Genomic DNA, 10,728 nt, shown 5'->3' with positions numbered 1-10,728 from the left:
ACTTGTAGGAATGGAAGGAATCGGTGTAACTATTGGTATTAGCTATAGGAGATAAGAAACTGAGATTTACTAGTGAATTTCGCATATGGTGGTTTTGAACCAAAACCAACGAATTTTCAAAGGAATAAAATGTATTTTTCCACTTATTTACTTACCGAAAAATTCCTGTTTTGGAATCTAAAAAAAAAAGAATTAAGATGTACTAGTTTTATTTTCAAACGATGGTTGAAAATAACATATATATGGTCTAAGTACTTTATAACTTACCAATTATGATAAGTATATGAATTTCATTTGAATTTAAAACTAGAAATTTGTGAGCAAGTAATGAATATATTGAATTTTTATATATGCTAGACCCAAGAAAAGGTTGAAGTTTCCTAACCAAGTTTTTTAATCCTTGATTGTATACTGATATATTTTTGCACTTGGATTTGGCCATGCTTTGAACAAGAACTTGAAATTTTGGAAGAATTGTGGACTTGGGCTTCGGTAATGTAAATACTGGATTTTATTAGATTTTTTTATTTTGTTTGTTCTTCTTACGTCTTCCAAGACTTATCCAAGATTTGAATGTGAAATTCTTGGTTTAAGGAGAGAGTCTGAAGTTAGTGTGATTGAGGAGTAAGGGTGTACTAATGATTTCGTGGATAGTTCTAGTAGTTCCATCACTACATTGACTAAAGAAAAAGACAACTAAGAGATAATAAGGAGAGTACTTAAGGACTATTGGGATATTAAGATAAGGATTACATGATTTGTTCTTGAATTGGAATACATAGATTGACAAATTTCTTGATGTGATCTTTATTACTAATGATTGACTCATTAATGAGGTATTGGAATTTGTGAAACGTGTGAAATTAGGGTTGTTGGTGAGCCGAGCTACTCGCGAGCTACTCGCGAGTAGCTCGGTCAACAACTCGACTCGAACTCGGGTTGACCGAGTTCGAGTCGAGTTTCGAGTAGCTCGACTCGTAATCGAGTCGAGCTTCGAGCCGTATATTCCGAGCTCGTGGCTCGTCGAGCTACTCGACGAGCCGGCATTAATTAAATAAAATATTTATAATTTAAATAATATATATTTATTATAATTATAAAATGACCATTATGGGTATAAGATATATGGAATTTACAATATTACCTTCTTTATAATAAAATCCTATAATGGCAAAAAAGTAATAACATAATTGTAAAAAACACTAAAAAGAAAAAATGTAAAAAAAAAGGAAGCCTTTCTTCCTTCTCTGTGCCGACTGTGCGACTTTCTTCTCTGTTCGAAGAAAGCCTAGCAAAAAAATTCACTTACCAGCCGGCAGCTGACTCTGACTGATTTAGATCTACACCCTCACTCCGTTCGTCGCCGACGCCGTTGCTCGCCGCATCTGTGAGGCTCCATCGCCATCGCCATCGCCTTAACAAGTCCCAAGTCCCAAATCGAAGCTGCTCTCTGCCTCTCCGGCCTCCGCCAGTCCGCCGCGCTCTACGTCTCCTGTCGGCTGTGTCCTGCCGTGCTGGTTCATCGCTGCCGAGTGTCGAAGACGAAGCACCAAGATCTCACTAGTTCATCGCTGGTTCATCACTGCTCATCTGTGGCTCACTTAGGTAAGTGCTCCTCTGTTTTTGGCTCTGTGTCTCTGGCATTAAAATGGGCCAAGATCGACTAGGAAACTTGTTATCCTGAATTGATAAGGTTTCTGATCATTTTTGGGCTAGTTATTGCTTTAATTTGAGTGAGAATCCGGCAAAATTTTAATGCCCATTTACTGTTCGACAAAATGCTTGATTGAAAGTTTTAGTTGAAGGGTGATTGGTCTGCATTTTTGCACATGTAAAATACTGGCCAAGTCGGCCAGTTCACTTCCTCGCATCTAAGAATTTTTGGTGTGTTGATGTCTTACATTTTTCTGCTCCTTATGCTTCCGGTCGAGTGAATTCGAATTGATGTTATGAGAGGGAGTGTTGTGAGTCTCATTGTTTGTTGGAATGGTTAGAAATTGAAGCCAGATTTCTGGTTGCTGAATGGTAATTGATATTTGCTCGTTGGAGAAGATGATCACTTGTCCAAAATTGCAATTTCAGTCCCTCCGTTTTCTTTTTGTTTAGTGATTTGGTCCTGTCTTTTCCTGAGCTTCATATTTGCCTCCAACACCATCATAAGTCCCTTAATTAGGTCCCTGCTTTGTTGCATTTTCGTCAAATCGAGTCAAAAAGCTTGATAAGACTCGACTTGATAAGGCTCGATTAAAGATCGAGCCTTATCGAGTCGAGTCTCGAGCCTAAGGAAATTCTTCGAGTCGATCTTCGAGTATCGATTTTCGGGCTCGATCGAGCTCGAGTCGAGCTCGAGTTTCTGTGTGTATGAGTCGAGTCGAGGTCGAGTATAGTGATACTCGAGCTCGACTCGGCTCGATTACATCCCTATGTGAAATGATTAAAAATATATGACTTACGTGATATCTAGTGTGAAATAGGTTTTTCAATTATTAAGAGCGGAATGCAGAAGAGATATCTGAAATTTTCGAACTAAGGTTGGAATTTCGAGGACGAAATACTTTTAAGGAGGGGAGAATGTGACACCCCAGATTTTTGTGTAAGAGGAAGAGAATGTGACAGCCTAAATTCTTGCTATTTTTACTTTATTTTAACATACTTGCACCTCATTTGTTTGATTAATTAATGATTTGAAATGATATTTACATTTGCATAAATTTATTGTATTTTTGTATTTTATATTTTATTTCTTCGAATACATTTTCTTTACTTTAACTCATTGCTTTAATTACTTAAATATTTTTATAAGTGAATCAAGTTTTTAAAACATTTTTTCTTGTATAAGTTAGTACATGATAAGTTTGAAGTGCATTAAGGTGATGGGACCCACTAAGGTGTGACGCGCGTTAAATTTTTGAAGTTTGGTGAAAGTGTTGTGCTAAAGGATATTATTTATAATGTGCTAAGAATTAATTTGGAACTTGTTGCTTAAGTATGCAATTAGGAGACAAAAGGATATATATTAGCTTAGATGATGCCACTTGTCGCCGTAGTATTAAGTCTTGTTTAAGACTTTGATCAAAGATTTTGACTAGACCAACTTAAGCTTATCTCTTAAGCCTTTGTTTTGTCTTCATTTTTTTTCCATTTTCCTCCATGGTTGGCCAAATGTGAGAGAGAGAAAAGAAGGGAGAAAAGCTTCATTTTCTACTTTCATTTTTGCTTGGATCTTGAAGTTGTACCATAAAACTACAATCTACTCCATAAAAAGTGGTACTCAAGGAAGATTGAAGGTCTTGGTGGAGAGATTTTGCAGTGTTAAGTTAGGATTTGCTATCTTCAAGAAGGTGATCAAGGTATGGGTTTCAAGAAGCAATATTTATCTTAGATACATGTTTATAAGTGATTTTTAGGTTTGATTATGGTGATTTTCATGACTTGTTAGTTGTTAGTGGTGAAATGAAAATTTCAACTTTGGTAATGAGATTTTAGCTTTATATTGTTGCTTTGAAATCTTGCTTTATTAGCTTTGCTAAGTGGATATACTAGTTTGTATAGGTTGATTTGGTTAAAATATGCAAAATTCCAGCATTTGGTGGTGAATTTCAGTCAATTTCCTGAGCTTGTCGGTAGTTGTAGGAGATGAATTAGAACCTGATTTTTGTACCATTGGAACCTCTATGAATCTAGTTTTAAACGCCGCTGACGGAGCTCAATTTTGATTTTTCTACACTAAGTTATAGCCATTTTACCAAAACTGTTCAGTTATCCTGTTTTGGCTCCGACAGAATTTTTATGTCTCTGTTTTTGCCAAACCATGATAATGTTTGAATTGGGGTTTCATACCTTCATCAAAGTTGTAGGACTCTGTCTTAGCTTCGAAACGCTATCAAATTTACCTCGATCCGATATACCTAAACTACAGTTATGACCAAAATACCGAAGGATTACAAATCTGCCACTTATAATTTCCTTTTTAAACTGGTTTCCAGCTTTGATATCTATGGTGATAAATTGATTATTTGGTTAGTTTGGTTGGTTTTAAGGCCTTGAATAGTTGTATGTTGTTGGTAATCACTTGTGGTTGGATTGGAGGTTTGTTAGCTTGTGAATCCAAGTTATACTTGGATGGGAAAAGTAAGAAAATAGGGAAATGCTGCCCAAATTTCTATTACTTGCTCTTATGTATATTAGTGAGATATAAGGTTTGATTTTGAGTTAGTTGGATCTTAAGTTACATAGATATCCTTGAATGCACTTTAATAGTAGTATATGAGTTGTTTTTTACCAAGATTTGTTATTAACTAAGGTGAAAAATGTTAGTTTTATCTCGAAAATTTTGAATTACATTTGCTCACTTCAATTTGGGATTGGTTGTTTTTTCAACTACTGATTTCTGGAATTTTCTTTGGTTATGTTTGAATTTGAGAAATGACTCAAGATTTTTCATGACTTGAAAGTTCAAATATTGAATTGGAGGTTTGTTGGATTGTGAATCCAAGTTGTAGTTGGATGGAAAAAAGTAAGAAAATAGGGGAAATGCTGCCCAAATTTCTATTACTTGCTCTTATGTATATTAGTGAGATATAAAGTTTGATTTTGGGTTAGTTGGATCTTAAGTTACATATGTATCCTTGAATGCACTTCAATAGTAGTATATGAGTTATTTTTGACCAAGATTTGGTATCAACTAAGATGAAAAGTGTTAGTTTTATCTCGAAAATTTTGAATTACATTTGCTCACTTCAATTTGGGATTGGTTGTTCTTTCAACTACTTATTTTTGGAATTTTCTTTGATTATGTTTGAATTTGGGAAATGACTCAAGATTTTTCATGACTTGAAAGTTCAAATGTTATTATTCACTCTAAATCTGTCATATTTGCACTAGTACTTTCTCGATTTTTTATGGTTCATCTAGATTTTGATTAGTTGAACTATAATACCTTTTTTTGACTGATCTAGGTTTCTTTGGTGATCCGGAGTACAACCCAAAAGGAAACTTTTGACATATCTCTTGCTCATACTGGTGAGTGTTTCCAAGTACATGATTGAACTTGATATTTAAAAGAAATACTTGACTTGTTTGAATGGGTAAGGGTGTACTTTATCGCATTTGCCCTAATGTGATTTATTACTGTTTACTGGCTATTATTGACTTGATATACATGTGTACAACTTGAATACTGCCTAAGATCTTGTACTTGACTTGTAAGTGCTGAGCGGTAGCATGTACCACACTCCATCCAAGTGGGAGGTACCTCTTATCCCGTCTCACTACTTAGATCTACACCCTATTGGTTAGTTAGTCGAATCGAGCCAGTAAGGGCTTGATCGAGGAGACTAGCGAACCATACATACTACTGTTTATTGTTTATTGCATAATCTTTTGGATTAGGTCCACTGGATTCGGTATACTCGAGTATTACCACCACTGTTTCTGTTTTGTATTCGGACCCAGTAAGGGGTATGTTTGGTGGACGGAATTGTGTAAAGTAGAGATCTACGGTCATGGTTTGCTTCTTCAAACCTTGATGGGGTGTCAATGGGTTCAGATCAAGTAATACAATGGGAATTTGGCTCTTGAGAGCCATCCGAATCCTTTTACCTGGAATTTGTTGGATAACTAATGATTTGCTAATTTGAATTGTTATTGCCCTCTTTTATGAACTCTTATGCTCGCTACTTTGATATTTCAAATTTTACATAATGACCAACGTGCTGTTTGGGTCTGCATGAAGTTTTGGAACCTCACTGATCTTTGGCTCACTCTATTCCGTTAAATTTGTTTTCCTTACAGGGGTTATGAGTGAGGGCGTGAGGCTGGTACAGGCTAGTATAGTCTAGTTTTTTTTTAAAATTTTTGGCAATTGTACGCGCACTAGTGTTCGATTAGGGTTGAATATATCCGGAACTCAAATCTTTTGTTATATTTGGGGATTGTATGAATGTTTGAGATAGAAATGAATGTAATTGTACGTTCCAAGTTTGGGAACTGTTGTTTCATTTACTTTTGAGGTTGTAACTTATTTTATTGAAGTAACTGAGCGAGTCCTAGCAAGAGTTGGGCAGGCGGTCCGCCAAACTCTTGGGTATGCCCTAGGAGGAGGTGGGGTCGTCACATGGCCTCAAACCATTCAGAAAATGAGCCATGGTTGCCTCTCTATTTTCCACAATGTCGCCTCTTAGCAAGGAGATTTCTATGTCCTTGTAGTAATCTTCGATACTTTGGCTATCTTGCATCATGGTTTGGAGCTTATGGTACAAGTCTTTTGGTAGTTACTTGGAACAAAATGCCTCCTCATGATACGCTTCAATTCAGCCCACATATTGATGGCTGGTTCTCCACTTCTTCGCTGACTTGTCGTCCCTTGGTCCTACCAAACTACGGCGTAGTCAGTGAACTCTACCACGACCAATTTCACTTTTTGTTCCTCGGAGTAGTCATTGTAATCAAAGACCAATTCAATTCTCCTTTCCTACTCGAGGTAAGCATTTGGATCGAATCTCCCTTGAAAAGGCAAAATTTTCATTTTTAATATCTTTTATAGTGTCCCCAACTGGTCTTGTATTCCTTCGCAGTCTCATAAGGTGCTCTTCCTCATCATTAGAGCTATCAGATTCTTTTACTCAACTTTTGCTGCGGAATGATTTGAAATTGCTAAGTGAATTTTGTGTTTTGTAAAGTTCATCTTGAATTGGCTCCAAAACTTGGTCTAGCATCTTCTTAAATTTAGCTTCCAGCATTTCAGTGAAAAGGTCAACATCAAATGATTGAGAATTTTCTTCATCACCATTAGACATTATTATATGAAACCTACAAAAACTGGTTAGTAATAAAAGAAATAACCTCACACTCTCTCTTACGTGTTTTACTTACACTCGTGTATCACTCAAGTGTATGCAACACTCTAATATTCTCATCAATTATTTCTCAAGGCACTTGATTGCTTCACTTGAAGAAATCAGAAATTGCTCAAGTGTTCCAGCCAACTTGTAGTCAAGAATCATTCAAGGCATGGCTAATCATAATTCAGTTCACTTGGACTGAGTTTTGAGCTTAGAAAGGACCAGATTTAATTCAAAGGACTCGTGACTGCTTGCTAGAATTTGGACAAAGATGGATGAACCCAAACAGATTAATTTGGACAAGGAAAGACGAAACCTAGATCACTAGGAAAACTCAAGGAATTTGAAACTATTTTGAAATTAATGTGGTTGGCTGGTTTTGGATTGAAATCTCCCACCCTTTCCTACTCAATCAGATTTTTAACTTCCTCTTAGTCAAATCCAAGAGGTATTAGGAAAAGGCTTTTGAATTGGAAAGAAATTCCCTTGATAAACCACAAGTGACTAACGAAATTGTTTTGGTAATCCGACTAGGTTTAGTGTTTCGTTTCTTGATCCGCTTTTTTTTTTTTAATTTGAATCAAGAAGAAATCAAGAGTCGAATTTCCAAGCCAAAGCTGTCCAGATTTTTGTTTATTTCTACAACCAACACTAGACCTTTAAGAATGTAAGAATTCAAGATTGGTTTGATCAAGAACTCAAAATTCCTCAAGGTCTTTTAAGAACCCTTCGAAAAAAATTCAAGAAATTCCCAAGGAAACTTCAAGAACCCGTGTTCCAGCTCAAGAAAATCAAGAAACACTTCAAGAATGGGTCCAAAAATCAATCAAGTGTTCCAAGAAATTTAAACAGACATGGATTGACACTTGAACAGCCGTGTAGTGACACTTGAACAGCCACAAATTCATTAATAACAGTTTAAAAAAATAAAAAAAAATTGAACATCCATGAATTCATTAGTAAGCTGGTTTTTTTTTTTTTTTTTGCTAGAATAATATCACAACTAAACGATACAAATTAACACATAAACTGAATGGAAAAATATGATGAATTCAACAGCCAAAAAACTCGGGCAGCTTCAACAAGAATAACCCTAATGAAACGCGAACCCTAAACGTGACGGAGAAGAAACCCTAGATGACAATCGTGATTCTAGTTTTTTTTCGACACGAGAACCAAACATAGTAAACCCTAGAATTGCAAGACTCACATGGATAACTCAAGAACAAGACATGACTAACACGAACAAACAATTAACAAATAACAACAAATGATCAATAATAGACAAAAGGGATATACATGATACTGTCAACTAGCTCAAATACCAAACTGATACGAACCTACCAAGATGGCTAGAACTTGAATCCCACAAAGTCCCGGATTTAGACTCATGTATCAAAGTTGAAGTAATGGAAAACTTTGACCCTTCTAACCCACGGAGTTATGAACATTGATGATCGCAACCCATAACTCAATAGAATAGCGAACCAAAGTGTTGAGCAGAGCAATGCCACAACCAAGGGTGTTTCTTGGTTAATAAGTCGATTGAATACTCTCAAGACAGTCTCACAAGTATTCAAGCAAGCTCTCAAGGAAGCCAAGAGAACAAATTCTCACATTTTATTGCTGGAAAATTCTGAATTATGACACAAAGTGCATGAGATAGCTTATTTTTAGCCTTTGTCGAACCCTAATTCCTACTCCAACCAGCAAACAACTAAAACAAGCAAAATTGCTACCCAAACTAGGACACATTACCTTGGCCAAGACTCTTAACAAAGCTGGCCATTATTCTCTACTGATAAACAACTCAAACTATTAATGAAATGTTAAAAATAATAACTAAACAATGAAGACTAATCTGCAGATCAAGCTTGTACTCGAACTACTCCTCTTCAACTTGGACATTGCGACCAACCTCGAAGTCATTCTCTTCCACTTCCGAAACTTGAAATGAGGTATAAATGGTCTTGTCTTGATGTTCAAGTCCTTCAATCATTATAGGTTGACCTATTTGATCTTTCTCTGCATGAGCCAAGACTTGTAGAGAATCCCTTAACTTCTTAGCGTGTGATCTTGTTATAAGTCTGACTGGAACCTTCCTGTGTGTATCACCCTCACCATGTCCAGTCGTGATCACCATCTCATCACTTTCTCACATGTTTTGATTCTTTATATGATCGATATATGTATAAAGTTAGATTTCAAATTCAATTACATAGTTGTTATTCATCCAAAACTGACCGTGTATACACTGTCAGTATATAAAAGATATATATATATATCCCATTCTTTTTTCTTAGATTATTTAATTATTTTTTGCCAAAAATTGATTCATGTCCTTTGTTTGGATTTTTCATAATGTCATGTATTGGTTGGTGTATTTAGTTCCCTAATTTTTGACATAGTTCCAAACATGTCATATGATAATCATTCTCTTAACAAATACAATTTGCTAATCATATATACCAAAAATAATGTTTGGATTTGGTATAGTATCATACATTGGTTAGTTTTATTTTTTTGCTAATTTTACTTAGTTCCAAACATGCTTACAATATATAACCCTCTAATAATGTAATTAAATAAATGTACCAAAAATAACTATACATATTTGAAAGAAAAGATAATTTTTTTATTGGAGAAACTATCAAGGTAAAATTGCATTGACCTGAGTCACTCGCAAATTAATTTTGGGGAAGCAAATTATTGCAGTGATATTCACTATGAGTTTGCTTCAAAATAGTGTTGTTCCTTAGACAAAAACATGCACATTATTTTGATAATTTTATATTTATCCACTCTTCGATGTGGGCTAAAGTAGCAGAAGAAATTGTAAATTGAAGAAAAAAATCTCAATCGACTCCACAGACCCGTTTTTTTGCATTGCTTGTGTAGCTAACCAACTCGTCGGGCTTGAACCATAGGCTGATTTCATCTCTTACAGTCTTAGGGCCATCACTTCCATGAATAATATTCCTTCCAATCACAATAGCAAAGTCATCTTGATGGTTCCAGGTTCTGATTTCTATGGATTTGTAGCTTCAATAAGTTTCCAGTTATATTTTATTACTCCACCTTCCTAAACCATGGCAATGACAGGACCAAAGCTTAGGAAGTCACAGAGGCCATTAAAGAATGGTCTTTTCCTTGAGATCATGATAATGCTTTTGTGCAAATTCCTTTGAAGGAACCACAATTTTGATTGCCATGAGCTTAAAACCTTTGCGTTCAATGCGCGATATAATTTTTGCAATCAATCCCCTCTGCACCCCATCAATCTTGATGGTAATAAAAGTGTGTTCCAATTCGGCAGCATGTGCTTCTTGCTTTGTGAGTATGTAAGCTGCTGCAGGACGGGCAAGAAGCCCTGAAATCCAACTTCTAGAAGCATTTCCTGGATCCACCCTGCCATGCACAGCAGGGTTAATTGCCCTTCCTCTCAATGAAACTACTATTGTTCGCCTTTCCGAATAGGCAAGAGAGCTTTGCCTGGTGGAATTAGAAAGAAGAGTCCTTGCAGCTCGTGTAGCAGATCCGCAAACTTAAGATCTCATTTTTTTTTCCTTTTCTCAATTTATCTAATTGAAATTTATGAAAAATTGGTTCGGAGTTTGAGGTGAAAAGGTAAGGTCAAAAAGAGAGACCAACAATAATTATATCCACAATAATCAATATTAAAAGTTGACTAAATAACAATCTTTGACCAACATAAACTAACAGTCCAAGTTCATATTCCCCATAGAAATAATAATCATTATTAACCTAAAGTAGACTAAGTGCTTAGGAAAGTTGCCAAAGGGTGTGTGGTTTGCTGATGTGTCGCTTTGTGATGGGTGGAAAAGTTGTAGTCCTGCACGTGCTCAATACCTGCTTTGTGATGTTG

The 10,728-nt window shown here is 35.8% G+C and overlaps 1 long non-coding RNA gene and 1 pseudogene across 1 annotated transcript; one reads left to right on the top strand and one right to left on the bottom strand.

Moving 5' to 3' along the window:
- The first annotated feature begins 1,225 nt into the window (after positions 1 to 1,225).
- LOC140037667 (uncharacterized) lies at positions 1,226 to 5,988 on the top strand. Its single transcript, XR_011841634.1, has 3 exons — positions 1,226 to 3,350; positions 4,959 to 5,022; positions 5,794 to 5,988. It is a non-coding gene; the product is annotated as an uncharacterized lncRNA (long non-coding RNA).
- Positions 5,989 to 9,697: 3,709 nt separating this feature from the next.
- Positions 9,698 to 10,399, bottom strand: LOC140038079 (nucleoside diphosphate kinase 3-like; annotated as a pseudogene).
- Positions 10,400 to 10,728: the final 329 nt, after the last annotated feature.

Source organism: Coffea arabica, chromosome 3c, assembly GCF_036785885.1.
Source record: "Coffea arabica cultivar ET-39 chromosome 3c, Coffea Arabica ET-39 HiFi, whole genome shotgun sequence".
NCBI classification, from domain to species: Eukaryota; Viridiplantae; Streptophyta; class Magnoliopsida; order Gentianales; family Rubiaceae; genus Coffea; species Coffea arabica.
Note: the sequence above shows the minus strand (reverse complement) of the source record. Positions and strands in the feature narration are given on the sequence as shown.